The sequence below is a fragment of the Cryptomeria japonica genome, chromosome 9 (assembly GCF_030272615.1).
Source record: "Cryptomeria japonica chromosome 9, Sugi_1.0, whole genome shotgun sequence".
In the NCBI taxonomy this organism is placed as follows: domain Eukaryota; kingdom Viridiplantae; phylum Streptophyta; class Pinopsida; order Cupressales; family Cupressaceae; genus Cryptomeria; species Cryptomeria japonica.
Window position 1 is genome coordinate 18,757,863 of NC_081413.1, and position 8,879 is coordinate 18,766,741.

Below are 8,879 nucleotides of genomic sequence, written 5' to 3' on the forward strand. Positions count from 1 at the left end.
TTTATCTTTCTGGTGACATGTCTTTTAGCTTTTCCAAGATGTCTTTGACTAGAGATTCTATCTCCAAGATGTCTTTGACTAGAAAGGCGAGGATGGGGTATTGTCACCTATTTGTATTTTCTATCTGTGGATTGTCTCTTAGTAATTCTATGACTTGTCCAAGGATATGAGGACACTATGAGTCTAGTATGAATTGGGGCATTCCTTGTTTGTGACTGTCTTATCTCCATGCAAATAGGTACAATGACTTTTTGGGTCGAACATATGCCTCGATTGTCATAACCTATTTTGCCATAATAAAGCTCAATGATGATAACGCACAAGAAGCTCTTTCACTTTCATATCTTCTATCTTTCATTCCCCCTTTCTTGATTGACTTCCATCATCCTTCTTGAGTCCGCGTAGCCTACTATCACATGACTGAGTATAATGACACACCAAAAACATTTGCATTTCATGTAGCTGCACCTACATTACCACATATAAGCATTTCATACATACATATAGATATCACAACTGCATCACATCCTGCACACAACACCTGTTAGCACAATTTACATTTGCATTATCATATTCATCTGCATTCCTTACATTCACATTTGCATCATGCATACACATATAAAACATAAACGAACAAAAAAAAAATATTGCATTGCATCATATACATATTTGCATCCATATCATAAGCATCACATAAGAACATCTCATCACATAGGTACACATGCATATAGCTGCCGCAAAGATGAATTATCTCATATATATATATAAAGTGTCATGATACAATGATGTCAAAATCATATGGCTACAATCACCAGCAGGTGTCTACATCATTATACAAAATGGTACAAAACTGATACAGAGGAACTCACTGATCACTCCTGCCAACACTATTGGTAGTGCTAATCCTATCCTTGTCATGGTATCCCATGCCACATGTCCCACCCTCATCTCCAGTCTTGGATCCTAGAGCACTCATCTAAGGGCATCCCTGTCTCCATCTCGATCATACAGAATCAGCTCCCCATCAATCAGTATCCGCATAATCCTATATACATCCTCCAGGGTGACTGTCATCTCACCCATCGGCAGATGAAACGTGCACGTCTCAGAGTGCCATCTCTCAGCCAGCGCAGTCAGCAAACCCATGTTTGCCTGAAACTCAGGCACATATAGCACATGTCTCAAACCCATCTCCTCGATGGCAGCTCTGTCCTCGAGCGACAACTCAGGTCGCAACCTCTGCGTCGACGGGAATCTCTCCCGTGACTCTAGCATCGGCAAATACTCCTGCAGTCAAACAACTCAATCATGTCAGTTATAGTGGCATTCACTGTTTATCACAAAATGCTACTCGCTATCTAAATGCATATGGCTATCTACCCTAGTGACACTCACTATTCATCACAAAGTGTTGCTATTTATCCTAGTGGTACTCACTGTTCATCACAAAGTACTACGTGTGTGACACTCCCTGTTCATCACAAAGTGTTACTCACATTTGCACTCCCTGTTCATCACAAAGTGCTGCTCATATTTTAGTACTCCCTGTTCACCACAAAGTACTCTATCTTGGTACTCACTGTTCATCACAAAGTGCCTTGATCTATCCTAGTCTTCCTAGAGGACCTGCTTGAGTGTATCCCCTCAGTAGCTTATCCAATCGACAGCATATGTTCATCACAGAACTGCCGATTTGACCTAGAAGATGCAAATTCATACTTTTCAAATGCAAACATGCTTACATGACATAAACGCGCTCAAAGACTACATAGACGCGCCTGAAAAACACAGATGCGCCTTCTTGACACAGACGCGCCTGGCACCAATGCAGACGCGCCTGGACATTTTTTGACACTTTTTGGACCCTAGTCTAAGCGCATTTATTACCCTATTCGACATGCATTAATGACAAAATTAAATGCATCAAAGTACGAGGAGGTTTGGTGGTACTTACCGGCTCTCCTGCCTCTACTGGCCTCTGAAATCGGCGAACGCAGTTGAATCTGTGAGTGAAAGCCATCGCTGCTGACTACTCCTGCTCTATTTTCGCTCTACAATATGCTCTTGTGGACATGTGGATGACAATGAGGATGTATTTTCCCCCATGGTCTATCTTATAGACTACCCCTAGCCCTCGCCTTCATTTCCCGAGTCAGTCTTCATTATCCCGTGACTCTATCACTTTATCCGGTCATTCCATTCTAGCCTTTCTTTCTTATCGAGAGATTGTCTGCAATCTTTTCAGACATTTTCATCCAATCTCTTGAGGGGGCATATCATTCCCATCCTGGGGTAACTCTGTATCAGTTCATCTTATCTTCTTTGAAACAACGCGACAAGCCGCATTGTCTCAAAGAGGGGCAAAATGTAGACACCTAAAATTGTCATGTCTAATTAAATAAATATTTTATTTATTTAATTATCTAAGCTTAATTCTTCTATTAATTAAATAAATCTTTATTTATTTAATTAATTCATTTATCCTCTTCTAGGCTTATTTCTCATTTAAATAAATACATTTATTTATTTAAATTATCATTTTCCTAAATTAAATAAATATCTTATTTATTTAATTGATCCCACTTCTTCTATTAATTAAATAAATCTTTATTTATTTAATTAATTCATTAACCTTTTCTACCCATGACACATGTCATTCATCTCTTAATTCATACACTACCTACCCTTTCATTATTTTATTATTTCTTTTACCTACCCTCTAATCATAGCCGACCTCCTTTTACACCTCTCAATCTTATCCCTCCATTTCATATGGTGTCTTATATATAAGGAGATGCTTCCTTCATTATCAAACCCTAATCAATCATCCTAATCATTTATGCTAATCATCTTTTATGCAATTGACTACACTACGATCCTACTTGCAACCACATTCCGTTCTTTGTTGAGCTCTTGTGCATATAAAATCTGAGAGCAAATATATCAAGCAAGATCAATGGAGATAGGAAGAATGGAGATCAAAACCCTATTGGACATGTGATGGTATAATCTTTGTGATTTCATTTGATTTGCATTGTCTTAGGTAATCTTCATATGTTATGGTGGATCTTTGTTGTTGTTAGGCTAGGGTTTTGTGGTTGAATTCATTTAGCCTTTCAATATTGTTATTATTGTTATCCATTTTCACCATATACAGGTACAATACTCCAAAATTGTTTCCTACTGCCTCATCCAAGCTCGATAAAGGTTTTATCTCTTACTACGGTATGAACTTGTCTCAGGATATGATTGGCAAAAGATCAAGGAGGACGTTCCAAGTCATGCATGAAAGGAGATAATCCTTGTCTATTCTACAAGCAATACGCAAGTCAACTTGATCCATTATATCAAGTTGCTTGTATTAACTTTCTATATCAAAATCCATGAAAGGAATACTCAGGTCAACTTGATCAATTATATCAAGTTGCTTGTATTAACTTGCTATATCAAAATGCATGTAAGGAATACTCAGGTCATCTTGAATCATTATGTAAAGTTGCTTGTATTTTATTACAACATTTTAAAGCTCAATGATGAAAATAAAAGCACTATGGATTGTCATTCCATCTCATCTATATATATTGCATTTTGTTGCATTCCATCCATCCATACATTCATAATAGATGCATATCATGCATACATAGTAATGACAACGGTGATAACTCAATGATGAATGAATAGTACCAAACCGGTACTGAGAGGGGTGGGGGTGAATCAGTACAGACAAAAACACACTCTTAAACCAGTTTGTCAGTAGACACTATGCATTGACAGACAAACAGTAACACCAGTGCTTAAACAGAGTACAACTAGAAAAACCCAGAATAAATGAGACAAGCATAAACCGATTGACACTTATCTTCTCATATAATCTAACACTTCATTTCCATTTCACCATAATGCATGAATAGGTAATCTACCATCAAAGATATACATATAAGCAACTGGATCAACATGATTCACCGCTTGACAAAAAACAACATAGCATCACATGAAGAAGACATCACATATGACACACATATTTTTCACATGGAAACCCAACTAGGAAAAACCACGGTGGGGATGAATACCTACAAGCTTGTTTTTTAACTCTTTAGAAGTCTGCTCTTTTAGGAGCCTTGTCCGGTTAAAGACTGATACAATAGGTTCTGTTAGGAACCGATCTTGTTAGGGATCACCCGGTTAAGGATTAAACCCTGTTAAAGGTTACCTTGTTAGAGGATTTCAAGAACTCAATGGTTTTGAGTCACCCTATTAAAGGATTTACAACAAGCTGGTTAAAGCTACCCTATTAAGGGATTTCTCAATTGTTGAAGTGGTTAGATATCAATAGGTATTACAATGATCTGGTAACAACACTCAATGCCAATGCAGATCCGCTTAAGCTCCTCTTCACCTTCTGCACTCACACTCTGTAGGTATCACTTCTCTCCTTTGGTCTGGCAAGAATCGTGTATCTCTTCTCTTGGATACACACACACAACTTTTGCCAACAACCTTAGAAAGAATCACAACATCGACCTTATAGGAAAACAGATAGGTCCGTAGCATAAAACCTAAACCCTAAACCTATTAGCTTAATGAATTTAAACGGTTCCATCCTGACCGTCGAGCATACTACATTAAATGCAACAGTCTTGATCCAATCTCAAGACATTCTCCATCGTTCGTTTTCCAATGATTTCATGGCAGCTAATAACCCATCACATGTTATCACTATTTACAGACTTCACACATTCCCGAGGTAGATAAGAACAATCTCCTTCATGCAAGATCCTTCATGCACACAAGGCTGACGTGGCAACATGATCTGTTCTTCGTTACAATGCTAACTCATCACACAAAGTCATCGGTTGAGCCACACAGGCTTGAAGCACTTCAACCGGAAACCCTGAAGTTGAGACTACCAACCGATAGTCTTACAACGCTTCCATGTACCGGTTCCCATAACAATATGCCAGTTCACCTTGAACAAACACACCGCTTCACTTTGGCATAAATGTCGGTTCAAAGTGTTATACCGGTTCTCTTCTTTTCATCATATTGACATCAATGACAACACAATGTCATTATGTCCTCATACCGATTCACATAATGCCAACAATCTCCCCCTTTGGCATTGATGGCAATATACAAAGATATCTCCCTGCTTCACATCTTCTCCCCCAATTTATGTAGATATCTTCTCCGCTTCACATCTTCTCCCCCTTTGACAACAATGCCAAAGTGGAGGCACAAGCTTCCCTATTCCATTATGCTGCTCCCCCTGAGGAGTAGCATCCTTCAACACATCAATCTTGAAGAAAAATTTGACTATGCAATACCTGACTGATGTGGAGCATATGCCTTTAGTTTACCTCCTGAAGGGGCAACACCCCTAAGTCACCTCTTAATTACATAAATATAGCCTTTGGGAGAGGCTTGGTGAATATGTCTGCTAATTGCTCCTTACTGGAAATATGTTCTAGTGTAATCTCTTTGTTCTGAACCTTTTCCTTCAAGAAATGATACTTAAGCTCAAAGCTCTTGGTTCTAGAATGCAAAACCGGATTCTTGGAGATATTAATTGCACTAGTATTGTCACAAAATATACTTACCAGTTCAGATACAAGAACTTTGAAGCCATTTAATACATGCTTCATCCAAATTGTCTGAGTGCAATTCATGAAAGCTGCAACATACTCTGCTTCTTCTATAGACTGAGAGATACAACTCTGCCTCTTACTCATCCATGAGACCAGTCTACCACTGAGAAAGAATGCTCCACTAATTGTGCTTTTCTGGTCATCTACATTACCTGCCTAATCAACATCTGTGTATACTTTCAAGTTGAAATCCTTGCTATATGGATACCACAATCCATAGTCAATAGTTCCCTTCAGATACCTAAGAATCCACTTGACTGCAACCAAGTGGGATTCTCTTGGGCTTTTTTGGAACCTTGCAGTAATGCCAACTGTATGTGTAATATCTGGTCTATTATGCACTATATAATGCAACTTACCAATCATTGATTGGTATTCCTTCTCATAACCCATTGCTGAGTCATCCTCTTTGGATAGTTTACAACCGATCACCATAGGTGTTCCAATCAATTTTCTATCTTCCATGCCAAAGGTCTTCAACACCTCTTTGACATACTTGGACTAAGTGATAAAGATTCCATCTTTCATTTGTTGGATCTGCAGTCCAATGAAGAACTTAATCTCCCCTATGAGTGGAATCTCAAAATCTTTCTTCATCTCATCTGCAAACTCATGACTCATCTTGTCATCTCCACCAAAGATAATATCATCAACAAATACCTCACAAATTAGGATCTGATCTCCTTCAAACTTTAAGTAGATATTGCTATCTTCACTTGTTCTCTCAAATCCAATCTTCACAAGATGGGAATGCAGACGCTCATACCAAGCTCTAGGTGCCTGCTTTAGACCATATAAGGCTTTATGTAGCCTACATACCATGTCACTGTCTTCAGATAGGGCAAACCCATTTGGTTACTCTATATACACCTCCTCTCCAAGTACACCATTTAGGAATGCAGATTTTACATCCATTTGATATACTTTGAAACCTTTAAAAGCTGCATATGCAAGAAGCATACGAACTCCTTCCAATCTGGCTATAAGAGAAAAGGTTTCTCCATAGTCTTCTCCTTCTTCTTGGGCATATCCTTTGTACACCAATCTGGCTTTGTTCCTAATCACTGTTCCATCCTCATTCAGCTTATTTCTAAAGACCCATTTGGTACCAATGACATTTTTATGCTCTGGTCTGGGTACCAAAGACCATGTACCATTTTTCTCTATCTGGTCAAGTTCCTCTTCCATTGCCTTGATCTAGTCTTCATCTTTATGTGCCTCTTTGAATGATTTGGGCTCAAATTCAAAGATCACACATGAGTTTTCTTTGACCTTTCTTCTAGTAAGGATTCTTGCATCCTTATCTCCTATGATCTGCTTAGGATCATGATTCAGCTTGACATACTGAGGAATGGTCTTGATAGATTCCTCTTGCTTTTCTTCTTCATCCTCATCTCCATTAGTATCAGCATCTACATCTGCCGATGTAGAAACATTGTTACTGGTAATTGGTTGACTGACAACCGGTTCCCAAAAGGTTACAACTGATTCATTTACCGCTTGCTTACTATCGGTTTCCTCTGTTTTCTCAAAGGTTTCATCAACTCTTACATTGATGCTTTCCATGATTCTCTAAGCCTTATTATTGAAATACTTCAGATCTTTTCTCTTGGTGGAATACCCTAGGAATATTCCCTCATCACATTTCGCATCAAATTTGCTCTGGTGTTCACTCCTCTTGATGTAACATTTGCTACCAAACACTCTAAAGTAGCTAACCATAGGTGTCTTACTGGTCCAATACTCATAAGGAGTTTTATCCTTACCTTTCTTGATGAGTACCCGGTTCATTGTGTAGACTGCAGTGCTCACCGCTTCTCTCCAAAAGGTGTGAGCTACCTTTCCTTGAATCAACATGGTTCTAGCTGCTTCAACTATAGTCCTATTATTCCTCTATGCTAGGCCATTTTGTTGTGGAGTCCTAGGGGCAAACAGTTGCCTCTTGATGCCATGTTCTTCACAGTACTTGTTGAATTCACTGGAAGTGAATTCCCCTCCTTGATCAATTCTCAGGCACTTGATCCTTTTACAACTTTCCTTCTCCACTAATGCTCTAAAGGCTTTAAACCTTACAAAATCATCAAACTTATCTTTCAAGAATGTGACCCACATCATTCTTGAGTAGTCATCTATGAGAATCATGAAGTACCTATCACCTTGCACACTCCTTGTTTTCATAGGACCACACAAATCAATATGCACAAGATCAAGCAAATTGTCAGCAGTGAAAGATTTACCTTTAAAGGTTGAGGAAGATATTTTCCCCAATTGACACTCTTTGCATAGGTTATTATCCGGTTTTCTTAGCACCAGCAACCCCCTAACTGCCTTGATCTTACTAGCCTTCACAGTGTTATCAAAGTTTACATGGTAGGGTCTCCTATGCCATATCCAGCTATCATCAAATTTAGCCATAAGACATGTACTTATATTTGCATTCAGCTAAAATAGGTTACCTTTGGTCTGCATGCCAATGGCCACCAATTCACCATTCTTTCCTTTGATTCTACACACTCCATTCTTGAATTCCAAAGTGAGACCACTATCATTTAGCTGGGCAACACTCAGAAGATTGTGTCTGAGACCTTCAACCCAATACACATTGTCTGCACTACTCTTCCCATTCAGAGAGATGGACCCTCTGCCTTTGACCATGCATGGTGCATCATTTCCAAAGAGAACCACACCACTATCATACTCTTCCAAGGATAGAAATTTTTTTCGGTCACCAATCATATGGTGAGAGCAACCACTGTTAATAATCCAGTCATTGGAATTATCAAACCAAGAGACAAGAGCCTTCTTGTCTGACACATCTTCCTTGACAACAACAAACACAATATCTTCATTTTCTTCATCTTCTGATTCCTCATCTATGACACCTTCATCAATTGCCACAAAACAGTTTCTCCGGTTTCCTCCTTTGAATTTCTTGAACCTTTCCGGTTTGTCCTTGTTGTCGCCATTAGGATAGTTTACAGTAATATGTCCTATCTGGTTACAAGAAAAGAATTTCAAAGGAAGCTTACCTCTGTATTTGTTGGTTCCTTTAGGAATTTTCCTGGCAAGGAGAGCTTCAAATTCCATCAGAATCTCCTCATCATCCATTTCTCTGCTCTATCTTGGTTCACCACTAGTGCTAGCTTCTTTTCCTTTTCTAGATGGTATAGTAGAAGCTTTAAAAGTTGATTCAGTCTTTTGAACACTGCCATCAAAATGATTTAGCTCATGGCT